This window comes from Suricata suricatta, chromosome 15, assembly GCF_006229205.1.
Source record: "Suricata suricatta isolate VVHF042 chromosome 15, meerkat_22Aug2017_6uvM2_HiC, whole genome shotgun sequence".
NCBI lineage: Eukaryota > Metazoa > Chordata > Mammalia > Carnivora > Herpestidae > Suricata > Suricata suricatta.
This window is the reverse complement of record NC_043714.1, coordinates 12,926,528-12,942,339: the sequence shown is the minus strand read 5'-3', so window position 1 is coordinate 12,942,339 and position 15,812 is coordinate 12,926,528. Positions and strand designations below refer to the sequence as shown.

At 39.9% G+C, this 15,812-nt stretch overlaps 1 protein-coding gene across 1 annotated transcript in view; it reads right to left on the bottom strand.

Moving 5' to 3' along the window:
* NKAIN3 (sodium/potassium transporting ATPase interacting 3) overlaps positions 1-15,812 on the bottom strand; it is a 283,429-nt gene that overhangs the window by 34,231 nt on the left and 233,386 nt on the right. The window lies entirely within an intron of this gene.

Here is a 15,812-nt window from a genome sequence, read left to right as displayed (position 1 = left end):
TCTGTATCCCTTGGGTAAATCCTTAGCAGTGCTATTGCTGGGTCATAGGGGAGTTCTATCGATGGTTTTTTGAGGAACCTCCACACTGTTTTCCAGAGGGGCTGTACCAGTTTACATTCCCACCAACAGTGTAGGAGGGTGCCCAAGAAATCTTGCTTTTAAATAATAGCTGTGATTTAAAAAAAAATTAAATGTTTATTCATTTTTGAACCAGAGAGAGACAGGATCCAAAGCAGGCTCCAGGCTCTGAGCTGTCAGCACAGAGTCTAATGCAGGGCATGAACCCACGAACCAAAAGATCATGACCTGGGCTGAAGTTGGATGCTTAGCGGACTGAACCACCCAGGCACCCCATAGTTGTGATTTTAAAGACCTTTCCCACCTCTACACAGCTGCAATTGCTTTCTAAAACAAAACACAAAAATGGGAAAAAGTTTTTAGACATTTCACTTGGATTTTGATTTGGAATTTACAGTCTTTATATTTTAAAATTGCCACAGATTATTCATAACATATATTTTTATGTTTTGACTATTTAAAGAGCAATTTGTAACAGCATTCATTATTACTATGACTATTTTAATAGTTAAGAGCCATAAAAGGAATCAAAATATGTTAATTGTAAATTAAATACCAATCATGTACTTAGTTGCTTGAAATGCTCTGAGACTATAATTCTATTTAAATACTAAATTGTTTTGTTAATTATAGCATCAGAAAATACATTAACTTTTAGTTAATTAATCATATAATGACACAGAAGTAGTTTATCCTTGGATACTAGTGGTTAAATAAATGCAGGTGCTAGAGTGTAGGCTTTCTAGTTTTTCATATTGTTTTCTGTACTTCCTATGCTGAGAAGGCAATTTTTATTTTAGGGAGCCAGAGACACCACAATTCCTGAAGGACACAATTGTCAATGCAGCTAGTCTAGTCTAAAATTACTGTAAGTACTTTGCTGAAAAATAGATACCTCAATAGTGGTTATATAGTCTATCTTCTTACTTTTCTCTCTTTTGTTAAAGTCTATCCCCTCCTCCCTTTATAAAATAACATTTGGAAGGAAACTTCTCTGCTGTCCCAGTGTCAAAAGCTAAAATTCCCAATGCAGAGAACAATCCTTCTGGTGTTTGTGACTACCCTGTAGATTAGGAACCTGAACTTGGAATTCACCTCCAGACTGGGCAGGATCAGATTCTAGCTTTTCCTCACTTACTGAGAGGGATTTCCTTTCACTCTTTTAGGAAAATGCAGAGGAAGTGGTGAGGTCACAAGGCTCAGAATGCAGAGGTTCAAACCAAGGAAGAGATGACCAAAGAGCATCTGTTGCTGTTTGATGGTTTTTTCATCAACAAGACTGGAATGTTGCTTCTGCACGTTGCTCATCACTTCATAGAATTGTGGTTGAGTTTGCTCATCTCCTGGTGGAAAATGTTCCTCAGCTTGGAAATGTTTTGGAAGATGGTCATATAACAGCCAGTAAGACTATTATAAAGATTAGGCAGCTCCTTTAGTAGTTCCTGGTTCAGCTACTTAGACACAATCTGGGCTTTGATGAACTCTTCCTCAGCCTTGGCCATACTAACCTCATCTGTCTTTTTCGTATTCTGCACACCTCCAAGTGGCGCTGGGCACTGTCACAGTCCCTGAATTTCCAACCCACTTGGAGAGTCTTTCCATCATCTCACTGACCGGGGCTCCATAGCAGTCCATAGTCCTCAAAGTCTGTTCAGCTCTTTTCTCTTCGTAGTCTTCCCAAAGGAGAACATTCTTTCCGACAATGATCATTGGTTTCTCATGACTATCCCAATCACTGTTGTAGACTTCCTGTAGGGTTTCTGACATTCCCTTTGAGTTTTCATGCATCACTTTGACTGTACTAAAGGTATTCTTTAGGTCCTTTTATAGCCTGAGGCCATCTGCTAGATTACTAGTTTAGTATAAAAAGATTTAACTCAGGGATAGCCAGATGATGATGCAGAGATGCATGGGGCAAGGTGGGATTACTAGTTTAGTATAAAAAGATTTAACTCAGGGATAGCCAGATGATGATGCAGAGATGCATGGGGCAAGGTGGGAGGAAAGTACAGAGCATCCATCTTCCTCAAGGGCACCACTGTCCCCAAATCCCCAATTGTTCATCACCCTGGAAGGTCCCATAGACGTTCTTTTTTTAAGACAAAAGAGAGAAGCTCATTTGAATAATTTTTTCCAGAAATACTTTTTTTTTTACTTGTTTGATTATCTTATAGTTATTCCTTGTAGTTTTAGGGCTGTGGAAAATGCTAAAAATATTGGGTTAACTATGTTTTCTGAAAAGATTTATTGTCTATGTACTGAAGAGAACTGGCCAATATATTTATTTCTTTTCCAAATGAGTCTTTTGACTGATGGAAAGAAAGATCAGGGTCTTAATTCCAGTTACACCTCACTATCTTTCTTCATTCAGTGACGTTTTTGTTACTGATGAATTGGGAGAATACTATTTTAAAAGAAAAGATAAATGCATAGCAACAGAAAATTTGTCAAATTCAATTATTCACTAATGGGACGTAATAGTATCTTGATAGATGGCAAGAAAGGAATTTTGGCTAGGTAATTGAAATATACAGTACCATTAGCTGGAAACAGTAAGATAAAGATGTGCCATCCTAGAAATATTAGCTCCTTCTCCAGGCCCTCAAGCAGAAGTTGCCAGCCTTAATCTCAGTATTACAACAGATGAATTAATTAGCATATATCCTTTTACTTTTGCTTCATTGATGGGCACACTAATAAAATATTTATTCCAAAAATTACTTTTGCTATCGTGATTAACCAAACTGCTGCTTAATTAATAATATTATTCTCATGAGAACCTGTCTAGACATCATGTTAATCACCAATTTGTTGATGGCTTAGTGTTGTGTAGTTCTTGGTTTCCCAGAATATGAGCTGAAATAGTCCCTGTGGCTTTCTGCTTATCTCCAAGAAATGGAATCACATGCCTCTTGCCAACAGCAGAGATACACAAAATAATTAATACCAGGATTGTCCTGATTATGTCCGCTTTAAGTGAAGTTCTGAAGGAGTTGGTCATTTTAAAGACACTTTTCTTTTCCATTAAAATTATCCATCTCTATGGTTGTAACATTAAAATGATTTTCTCCTATGTATTGTAAATTCTGACTGCATAAACTCCATTTTTTGGGTATAGTAAGTGAATGTAGATGGCTTATGACAAGATTCCAACACCACTTCTTGTGGAAGGGATTGGTTAGTTTTTGCAAGTAGGATTTGGATATGCAATGGATTTGTTTTGCCCTGCAGGCCTTGTGTAAGGATTGTAGAACATAGGATGACAGCTATGGGCTGTGTGTCCTGTTGCTTGTGAATCGTAGAGTCAGTCACAGAAATGAGGCGTTTCTAAAAGCAAGAGTGTCTGAAGGGATCACTTTTATGTGCAACAAATGAGTGAGAAAAGCTCATCTGAGAAACTCAGAAGAGCTTGTGCAGGCCTTGCCTTACTTAGGGTGAAAGAATCAGTGGGTTTGAAGGAAGCCAAAAGGATCCTAGAATGAAAATAACTCCTCAACTACTTTCCTAGATTTCCCAGCATTCACACCAATGTTTAAGCGTTAATGTTTAAGCGATTCCTTAAGGAATGACAGAAGCTTCTCTATTTATCACCAGGCTCTAAAATGTCCCTTGTTAGTCGATTTTTCTTCAGTTCCATAATGAGTCTAGAAAGGTCTTGTCCAAAGCCACCTGCAGGAGTCGGGCAGAGGCTGACACACTTCACTCTGTGTAGAGCTTTATCCTTATGAAAGTCATTAAATTGAAAACTTGCAAATTCTATGTGTAATTTGAAAACTTCTATACACTTTAAGTTTTTATTTGGGTTTTTAATTTGGGTTAAGGTGTTAAGTACTTATAAAGGAAACATAGCTACCTAATGTAAAGAACTGCAGGGTTAGGGATTTTACTCTATAAGCTAATGAGTTAGTCTGTTACTGTTTCATGGGTCAGAGACAAAGGACGTTATTACTCATAGCTCCGCAGCCGGATGAGCTTCATATCTCTGCCATATTCCCCTTTGGCCATGAAGGACCCTGCACATACAGTGGGTTGTGTCACAGGAGAGAAACCCTGAGCTACTTTTACAGTAATTGGAAGCAAGCCTACTGTGTGTTGGGGTAGGATGGGGGAGAAGTTACCTCATTCCTTAAGGTTGTTTGCTGAAAACAGAATCCTGAGAAATTGTTGAGGGAAAGACTGATTATAAATTTGGAGGTTATCAGTATATCTATAGATGGCATTTAAAGCTATAGGTGGGGGTGCCTGGTTGGCTCAGTCAGTTAATCATCTGACTTTGGTTTAGGCCATAATCTCATGGTTCATTGGTTTGAGTCCCGTGTCGTCGGGCTCTGTGCTGACAGCTCAGAGGCTGGAGCTTGCCTCAGATTCTGTGTTTTCCCCTCTCTCTGCCCTTCCCCCACTCACACTGTGTCTCTCTCTGTCTCTCAAAAATAAATAAAGAAATTAAAGCCATATGATTGGATTAGAATGCTAAAGAAATGAGTGAAGTTAGAGATGGGTGTCAAAGGATGAAGTTCTGGAACATTATGACATCTAGGGTTTAGAGAGAAGTCAAGAAGTCAAAAAGAGACTGAAAAGGCCTGATTAGAGAGCTACAGTGATGTAAGAAGTCAAGGGCAATCAGCTGTGTCAAAGGTGTTTGGCAGGTCAATGACAATGAACCTTGACAACTGCACTGGCAGTGTGGAGCACATGGATGACCTTGATGGAGTTGTTTTGGTGGAGGATGAGGCAAAAATATGACCAGAGTGGGTTTAAGAGAAAATAAGATGTTAGTTATTCTTTCAAAGAGTTTTAGAAAAGGAGAGTAGAGAACGGAACAAGAGCTGGACAGAGATGTGATGTCACTAAGATTTTTTTTTTGTTTTGTTTTTGTTTTTCTTAAAGGTGGAAATTAATACAGCATGTTTGTATTAACACATAACTTAGGGTTGGTTACCAATTTGAGAATCTTCTGACTCTCTCCTAGAAGGAGTGAGGTTGAACTTTGTACCATGGGTCACCCTTAGTTTTGGACTGGACAGCAGACATATCCTTCCTTTCTACGGAGTGATCAAAAAACAAAGTGGGAACAAGCTTTTCCTTAAATCATGATTCACAATTTGGGGAAATAAAGAACATAGATTATTCACCTGGCCAAACACACATCATATTTATCCGCTTCCAAGTCCTCTATAATCCTGCCTCAACTTGGCTTTCAAGGCTTATCCCCCACTCTTCTCTGCCATGACCTGTGCTCCAACTCCCTGAACATACCTGATTCTTCACTTGCCCATGACCCCCTAAACTGTTCTCACATCTCTGCTTGTGAAGACCCTCTCATCCTTTGAGCCCTGTTGTAAATGTCACTTTCTTTGATCTCTCCAGTGGATACACCTCTGGTCTGAACTCTCAGTACTTTGTTCTTACATCTCTAATGGCAGTACCCAGTACTGGTTTGTGTTAAAGCTATGTGCTCATTTGTTATCTTCCCAGTAGGTCCTTGAAGGCAGGGTCCCTCTGAGCCAGCTGAGGCAAAGTCTACATCCTCAGAGTCCTGCCCTCGTTCCTTTAGGAAGATCTACTCCTTCCACTATGTAGGCACAGCCTCATGTTCTTTGATTGAGGCATATTTTATCTATCTTACTTGCATGTCTGTCTCCACTGCTAGGCTCTCACAACGTGAGAACTTCTTCTCAACTTTACTTTGCATTCCTGAAACTTAGCATTTTGCTTGGTACGAAGAAGGTACTTACTAAACATTTTTGAGAAAGTAAATGATGAGAAGCACTGTATTTCAAAGCAAAGTGCGGAGGGAAATGAGTTTGGCTGGAATGAAGTAGATGAATTTCAGAATTCCAGCACATTAGCAACCCTGAAATTCTCACAGGGGTCACCCTGTCATTCAGTCAAAGTAAAAGCCAACTCTTCTTGTGTGCATCAACACCTGTTGTCTTGATTTGATAAGTCCCATAGATTTTTCGGTTTTGCTGTGATAACATCTCGGTCACATAAGAAACATGAGAACAAGCCAATGACTGTACTATCTTAGACAGATGGGTGGAACCTAACATTTAGGAAGAAAAAGGAGATTAGGCTATTTTCACTTATGAGTTAACTATTGGTTGGTTTTACATGAAACCAAACAGTTAAAGTATATTGAAAGTAGCTAATGTATTCCTGAATACATGCTGCTTCCTTCAGCAGGGAGAGGAGAAATAAGTATAATGGAGTAAGACTTTTTCAGCCACTTGACTGAAGAGACATAGTGGTTTTCATGAAGTATAGCAGTGCTCCAATTCTCACAGCAAGCCAGAATTCAGAATGCCCTGGTCTCGTCATGTCAGAGTGACAGACAACAGAATGACCAGACACATAACTTAGGGTTGGTTACCAATTTGAGAATCTTCTGACTCTCCTAGAAGGAGTGAGGTTGAACTTTGTACCATGGGTCACCCTTAGTTTTGGACTGGACAGCAGACATATCCTTCCTTTCTACGGAGTGATCAAAAAACCTTGAGACTGAAGAATAGGCAGCTGGTGGACAGTCTCATCTCACAGTGCTGTGTGGACACATTTCTTTCTCTATGACTCCCAGGAGGGTCTTTTTGTGCAACTATCACCCACGTCCATCTGTTTTCTCTTGCATGCCTAACAGAACAGAAATCTAAGATCTTAGCACCCTCAGGGGAAGAAGTTGTAGGAGGGACTGGCTTTTTTATGTATATGGATCACTCTGGGAAGAGTGTGAATCCTAGGGAGCCTTAACCTATTTGTTTTTAATCAAGCTGCTCATACTTTTCCTTCAGGAATCCAGAATTAGAGTTATATCTGTTTATGGAAGTGTCCTACGCCAAGCGAAGCCTGAAATTATTTGAAGACATTTGGTTCAATCTCCTAAGAGTCCCACTGGCACACTGGGCTCCAAATGAATCAATGAATATGGAAATAAGTTGTTTTCTCCAAGATGACCATAAAAATGCACAACAGCAACAGCATCACATTTATTCAGGCTTTGGGGATTTATTGCCCTTACGTGTATGGGAAGCACTAGTGTAGACAGTCAAAATGGAAAACTAATAGGTTGCTGGCTTCTACCAAGGAAGATAAGCCTTTTAATGACATGCTTTTGTGATGCAGACTCTGCACACACCAGCTCAGCAATATTATAGAGGACACAAATGTTACTCTGATTTGCAAAGAGCATTGTTGTCAGATAGTGCATTTCTGGTGGCAAGTTGTTGAGGAATAAGAGCATTGTTTAAACAAAGAAAGAAGAAAGAAAGAAAGAAAGAAAGAAACAAACAAATGTACCTGTTCAAATAGATAATTTCATCTAGGGTGTTTCTAAGTGTCCACTGCCAATTCAATGGCATCATATGAAGAGTTGGGTAGGATTTTAGTATCTGAGTATTAAGAGGTAATTTGAAGAAAACTTTCTATTGAGGAAAATTTCATGTAGTTTTACCTGTTTTACAATCCTAAACACAAACTAAAGCTGAATTTTTAAATACGTGAGGTTAATATGAATATAGTTTGGTGATAAATAGTTGTTTTTGTGATAGTGTCAGAATGTGGTGAAGGAGGTCTCAGGTGAGCATACCTGTCTTCCTGGCTATGTGGACTTAATAATAAGCCAGCGTTCATGGAACTCTGCCTCTTCCCCACTTGACCTTTTAGATGGAATCAGGATCGGGAAACTGGAGTAAAATCTGGTCTTGGACAGGAGCCCTCCTCTCCACCTATGTCCACTCAGATTGGCCTCAGACTTCTTGTATGACCTTCTGTCCCCTGTTCCCATCTTGAGCTGCTGACTTCAGTCTCTGTCAGCTCAAACGTCTTGTTCTCATGACTCATTCTGAATATTCTGTCTGGCTTTCTAGAATATACTGAGTCTTTTTGTGCCCCTCTCATGTTGGGGTGCCCTCAGGTTCTCTGGAGAGACATTTTTCCAAACGCACCCTCAGATCAAGCTTGCCACAGACCACATAACCCAACAGTGGGATGTCTATCTTCAAATAGACATGTGTTGAGAATTGAGACCCCTAGAGCACCCAGTGGAAGGCAGTGGGTGGCAGAGCAGCTGTGCTCTGAGCCCTATGTTTAATCATCTAGTCATAGCCCTATAGGCATTCTGGTCCATAAGTCCATCCACTGCTCATCTGCTACTCACTGAGGGGCTGGCTCAGCCACCAATGAAGCTATTTCCAAATGGCTAAATCCGGAGCCCCATCTACTGTGGGTCCTGCTCCAGTCATCCAGTAGCAGGTATATAACCTCAACAGACTGCTTAGCCCACTGTTGCGAACCGAGTTATATGTGGGTATCCTTAGTTTGTAGATCTCAGGACAGGCATTTTTCTGCTCAGATGTGACTGTGAAATTTGAGGAGAGAAATTTTGCAATATGGAAACCTGCTTCTCTGTCATTAGACGAGGTTTACAGAGGCTTCTTATTTTGTTTGAGGGATGGAGCAGACAGTTCCATGCAGTGAAATGTCCAAGATCCACTTGGCTGAATTAGCAGATGGAGGCAATTCTACCTCCTTGAACAGGAGTCAGAAGGAGACTGATGATGCTGTGGCCCAGATCTGAGACTGCCTCAGGGAATTATGTATGAGAAACTGGCCATGGTACCGAGGCATACCAGCTTTTGTAACTAGTGGACATTTGAGTAAGCCAGATGCATAGCTAGGACCTGCCCATACTTCATCATTCCTGCTGCAGCTCAGTGGCCCTCTACTCAGGGTCAAGGATGGGGAAGTATCTCACGTCATGGACCACTTGACCTCCACTGATTGACCTGTTAAATGAATGCTGAGTACTGTCTACTGTCACTTTGCCTGTGTGGTGTTCCTGCACCCTGTTTGGTTCTGAGCCTCTGTATTTCTTCTATCCTGACTGCCGGAACAACTTCACCTTGGTCCTGGGACCAATGATGTTCTAACAGCGAGGAATCAAGGAGCTCCATTTAACACTTGGGGAACAAATGAGGTTACTGTTGCTGGTAGTCTTGCTTTGAAGTATCCAGGTCTTAGGATGATTTTTAGTCTTGTTCCTGGGAGCCCTTGCCAACCTTACAGTTGATGGTTATGGTGTCAAGAGTTCAGCTTCTGGTTGGAGAGATCTCATTTCAAATTTTGGCTTTGGTACTACTACCTGAATGACTTTGGGCAAAGTATTTAACTCTGACCCTCAGTTTCCTCATCTGTAAAATGGAGATAATGATCATACTACTTTGATTATTATGAGGATTACTAAGATAGTGGATATCTATTGCTTTGTACAGGTCTTAGCTGGATTCTATTCTGGGCACTATATGTTCATTAATTCATCAAGTCCTTACATCACTATGAGTTAAGTTCTTTATTAACTCCATTGTGTTGATGAGAACATTGAGGCATCGAAATTAATTAACTTATTCCCGAACCCCTTAGGTAGGAAGTGACACTGTGGCTGTTTAGTTCATGATATTAACCCCTCTCCTTATTGCTGTTCTATATGTAGTTCTTCTATAGCTCAGAGCTGCATTTACTTAGCCAAACAGTTAAAAACTCTTTTATAGCATTATTCCCAAAAAGGCAGTATTATTTTTCATAGTAATCCTTATATAGAATTAAGTGCTATCCACCTTTCTACTTAACACATTATTCGCCACACACTGTGTTCTTTTAAAATGATGGTTTCAACCTTTAAAAGCATTTTTTAAAGGATAAGAAGTCAAAAATGTGGGTCAAGAGCATAAAATAGTTCCAGAATTCTTGTGTCTAATAGTCTGGAGTTTTTAGACTTCTCCTTTGTTTTGTTAGATACTTTTCAGTCCAGTGGGCCAACACCATTATTATTTCCTATAACATGTGGAGATCAATAGTCGAGATTCATGTATTTGAATCCAAGCAGAGCTTAGAAATCATGACCAAAAAGGAAGCAAGGTTAAATCACTCTGACTTATTGTTCAAAAGTCTATGTTGACCTCTAAGAGTTCTATCATCTTTATTATTTACAGTTACCCTGTAATGGTTTTAATGTTCTATTCCATTTTGAGGTGGGGCAAGAATGGTGGTAAGTTTTCTGCTCTAAAATTTGTGGTATTCGTATTTTGGAAAAGTGGGACAGTTGCCTGGGTCAAGCAAGAAAAACATAAAGAAACTCCATGGTAAAATCTTGGTTCCCTACCACTGATGAAAATTGGTTGTGTGATTTCTGGAAGATGGGGATAGCACTGGGTCATACGAGCCGCACCTAAGGTGTTACAGCCCAAACCCTTCGAATGGAGCCATGAACTACCAGTGCGGGTCAGCGCCAACTGGCTGTGGGTTCTCACAGGAGCAGTTCTGTACTGCCAGCGCCTCCTCTCAGCAAGCGTCATCGTTCCAACTTGGTCCTTTCAAGGTATGCATCTCAGGGGTAACTGCCAACCTCTACTGAGGTGAAGAATGTTCACACCTAACCAAATTCCAGAAAGGAGCTGACTCCAGAAAAAATTGGGGGGTTGGAATGTTACTCATAAAAGGCATTTAGGCTGCATTAGGAGGGTCAGACTGAAAGAAAGGAGTTTGAAAACTTTTTTTTTCAGGGCATCTGGGTGGCTCAGTCTCTGGCTCACTCAGTCTGACTCTTGACTTTGGTCCAGGCCAGGATCTCATGGTTTGTGAGATCAAGCCCTGTGTTGGGCTCTGGGCTGACAGTGTGCAGCCTGCTTGAGGTTCTGTCTTCCTCTCTCCCTGTCCCTCCCTCCTTGCTTTCTATCTCTCTTTCAAAAGAAATAAAAATCAACTTTAAAAACTATTTTTTCATCCAATTGTTTTGGTTTAAAATATGTTACTTCAGGAGCCAGTGAAATTTCTAGATGCTTTAAAGACTAATTTATACTTTAATTAAAAAAATCTCTGTATACCTACTACAGTCACTAAAATCCTAAATCAAAAATAAATTACACTATTCATGTAGTTGTGAGTGCAATTAAATGGCACTTCTGCTTCTATTTCAGGTGTTTAAGGATGAGAATAGTTGACAATGTGCCTGACTACTGAGTTCCTGTTTTAGTTCTGCTTTATCAGTTATCAGACTGAAACTATTCTGCTGTATGGACAATGTAAGAGGAAGGCATTAGGGTTGGTTCAGTGGTAATTAGAACTGGGTCTCCCTACTCTGCCCTAAAAAGGAGAAACAGTATGGGAAGTAGCTCTGGTGCCATGGAAACTCAGCTGGACAGAATGGTGTTCAATGAACTTTAAAAATTTGGCATCTTACAGTGGCATTCAAGGTCCCCCAAAGTTACCTCCTTCAGAATCATTACAGAAAGTGTATCTTCCCTACCAAGTTGGATAGTTTTCTACCTTTCTCCAGGTGAGAGGTGAACTGAGAGAATGGTTTCATTCATTATTGAGAATCATAGAAAATATCTGGATGGACATATATTATACTGCTATTTTTATAGTAATAATTTGATACTTCAAGACAGATTATATCTCCTTACATATCATAATGTATGTTTACATCCCATGAGAAGAAGAGATCTATGGGACCATTTGTAGCTACATTTTGAATATTTACTGGGGGCTAGACTTGGTGCTAAGTTCTTGGAAATTTAATTTTCACACTGTATTTGTGAAATGAGTATTATAATCCCTCTTTTGTGAATGAGGAACCCAAGGTCCGAATAACTTGCTTCAGGGTTCACAGCTAGTTATTGGTAGAATCAGGAATCAATCATAAATCTTTAGTCTACAAAGACCTATGCTTTTGACACAGTTCAAACCGGGCAAGAACACACTTCTGGGCAAGATCTGGGAAGATGAAGATGTTTATATCAGAGGCTCCTCACTGAATGAGGCGAGTCACTTCTTACTGCTCTCCCCACAGCCCTGGGCCCCCCTCCTTGTTCATTGACAGACTGCACTAAGCCCCAGCTCAGTATTACTTTTGTTTCTCATTTCTTGCTCCTGCTCTTGGATCACAAAGTGAAGTGCTCAAGCTATCATGCTCAGGTCCTACGAATAAATTACACTGAACTTCTTCAGCTTCAACTCTGGCTTTCCTCTCCACTCTGAAGTTGGAGTTGATGTTGGCTTTGGCCTTAGCTTCAGTTTCATTTACTTGACAAATTCTGTCTTTATCTCTAGCTCAGGATCTTCAGGGATTCTTCTAGATAGCATAAAATCGTGACAGCCACTAGACTCTTTTAAACCTGTCTTGGCAAATAGGGTTCTCCTTTCATACATGGTTTCCTATCTTTTCCAATGAAGAGAGTATATTAGTAGATTGTTCCATAAGCTTTTTCTACAATGAAACTCTTGGATTCTACGAGTTCCACATTTACCTCAACACATTCCCTAATCTTGTCTATTACTTTGTTGAGTGTAAGACAATTAAAGTAAACCAATGAATCTATCCTCAGACACAACTTACTGTATTTCCATTCGACATGTTTCTGTCATACTTTCTTAATGTGTCTGAGGATAGGAAGTCTTTCCTCTTTAAGAACCCCCCCCTCACTTTTTTTTCTTATCTTGATTTTCAAAGATCTTTCTTTTGCTCTTTTGAATTTGTCAGCAATATCTTCTTTTCACAGACTCTTTTTCTTGTGCCTTCAGAAATGTTTAGTTCTCTCTTATCTTACAAAAATGTCACTTGATTCTGTTATGTCTTTACAGCTTCTTCCTTTTACCCACAAATTTCTGAAATGAACGTTTTTATCAGCTGCCTCCTTTCCTTTGCTTTTCATTACTTCCTTAATTCACTGCAGTTTGGCTTCTGGCCCTATTTTTCTGCTGAGATTGCTCCTTTAAAGGTTAACAGCCTACATTTTGTCAAGTCTAACGGCCTTTTTACTTACCCAAATTCACATGGCATTGGCACTGCATTCCTACTTGACTGTGAGTGTTCGGTTGTGCCAGGCTTCCCCATCTCCTTCCCCACTGGGGCCACTAAATCTACTGCTATTTTTCAGCCTGGCCACGGCATCTACAAACAATTCTTGCTGTGGCAATAGTGGACCAAAAGACTCTCGGTCAATGGTGGGACTCAGCAACAAGTCACTTTTTGACATTAGCAGCATGGTCCTGTGGGTGTTATGCTGACATCTCCTTGGGTAAAAGAGAACAAACAGGAACATTCCAGGTGTGGCACAAACTTAGGGTGGGAAAAATCGGCCTGAGATCTGGGGAGGAAAAGTGGCTTCCAAAACAAAGTTCAGGAGAGTACCAAAGTCATCTCTGATCCTGACTATTGTCACTAGCCAAGGCTGTCCTGACTCAAAAAAGCAAAGAAGGCCAGGAGTCAGGCTTTGGGGGTAGTGATACCACTTCAGAGGTATCTTGGCTGATCTTCAGATCTTGGCTGAAGGATTAAAATGAAGTAAGGCTCACTGAAGAAGAGTTAAGGTAACAGGAAGAAGAACAGCTCCATGAGAAAAGAGGATCTAGAAACTAAGGAGAAAAGTAGGTGGAGTTGAAAGCCACCTTCCTTCCAGTTTAGGAGAGAAGGAGTAGGGATTGGAGGAAGGAACCAGAACTGGTGACCGAAGGCACAATTAGGAATAGATTAGTAAGTGTACAGCTGATACTCACACTGGCCCTTATTTAAACAAAGTTCTTACAGATATCCATCTTAGGACATGGAATTGCTTCCAGTCTCTGGGTGCCAGCGGGGAGAGGGCTCCTGATAAAGTCCCACTAAGGTGGGACTTTAGAAGGGTTGAAAGTACACACTGCTTCTAAACTCAAGCACACATACATATTTCTGGGATCTTGTTAAACTGTAAATTCTGAACCTAATATATATAAAGTGGGGCCTCAGATTCTGCATTTCCAGCAAGCTCTAGGGATACTACAGTTGCAGGTTTGCAGACTGCTCTTTGAGCAGCAAGAAGTGAAGGAAGCAACTGTAATTAATTATGAGCAGTTGGGGTCAGGGAGGACCTGTCTTTCAGAGGAATGGCTCCAGGTTTGGTCCTTTCGTCCTACTAAAATCTAATAAATGTAGTGGATACAATCAAAAGTAATGTGGGTATTTCTAATATGCCACTATTTGTTTAAAAAATGTGGGGGAAGAGACTACATATGCCTATTGGGTTGTATGTTGTAGTAGATTGCTACTACATGTCTGTTCTTCCTTTTTTCTTTGCCAACAGAATCCCAATGTTTGGGAATGGGAAAGCAACCAGATTAAAATCTATCCCCTCAGACAGGGCTTTCAATTCGATGTGGTATGGGACTTTACATTTCTTTAGAAAGAGTTGGCTGTTGGGAGGCCAGCTCTTTTGTGTTTGTTTTTGTTTTTTGTTTTGCTCTTTTGTTCTTCCTTCTTGGCTGGAATCTTGATGTAATAGATTTCACTCTAGCCACCATATTGTGATCATGAAGTGCCTTTCAGGATGAAAATCGTGTCCCAAGAATACTGAGGACGAAATATAAAGATCCTGAGTCTCCAATGATAGTGGAGCCGTCATTACAGGCCTGCTGTGCCTGCCTCCGGATTCCTCTTGGATGAGAGAAAAATAAATCGCTACCTTCTAAATAATCCTTATTTGGGCTTTCTTCTATATGTAGCTAAATTCAGTTACTAACTGCTACTACATGTACATAGTAGTTCTCAGAAGGTTCTCTGAGCACTGATGTCACCTGTTGCCTCCTGGGAGGGAAACTGATAATACACTGGGTGAGGGTGGAGGGGATTTAAATTTTATGGCCTCCCTTTCTGTCCTGTTTGGAGTTTTCATTCCAAGAGCATAGCCATAACAAACATTCACAAATAACAATACATAAACAATAAATAACAACAAAGTACAAACAAAAAAGCAAACAAGTGAAACAAGCAATAGGAGAATCTTAGTTCTTGTGAATGTTCTAGAAAAACATACTTTGAATTTTCAATGCCTGTTTTCACATCCTTTGAGTGAAATTTTCTTTTCATTAAGGATGAAAGTGGACCCAGCTGCATTATATGAATATAATCAGATATTTGTACATGAATGGGAATTAGCAGAATTGACATTCAACTGGACTCCAGTTTTCTGTTTTGCTTTCTGCAGAATTTTACATCAGGATCACTATGCAAATAATTAAAGCTACAGCATTTCTGACACTGAATTAGATCTCTAAGTTTTTAAATTCAAATTTATGACCAATAACAAGTGAATCAATGGCTGAGGAAGAAATGTGTTTTGGAAGTTTGTGTCTTTGTCATATGTCTTCATATAATTCAGTTAATCTAGTTAATGAGATGTTAGATTTTCATTGGTAGTGTCATTTTATGGCAAATATCACAGAAGATGCAAATTTTTATGTATGATTAGAATGCATTAAATCAAGATCATTCAAGAATCTTCTGCTCACATAAACATCTCCATTTTCTTTTCAAGACTGTTTTAGTACAAAGTCAATCTTCTTTCTCTCTGAGCTAGGAAAATTTCTTCTTTTCACCCAAACGTTCCATACTTTCTCATCAATCCTACCCTTGACCATGGATCTTTCTATCATCTGGATGGCCCCCTCCCATTTTACCTTTCTCGGGAGCATATTTCTTTTTTTTTTTTTATTTTCAATGTTTATTTTATTTTATTTATTTTTTTCCATAATATTTTATTGTCAAATTGTTTTCCATACAACACCCAGTGCTCTTCCCCTTAAGTGCCCTCCACCATCACCACCACCTCTTTTCTCCCCTCCCCCTTCCCCCTCAACCCTCAGTTCATTCTCAGCATTCAATAGTCTCTCAAGTGTTGCATCCCTCTCTCTCCCCAACCCTTTCTCCC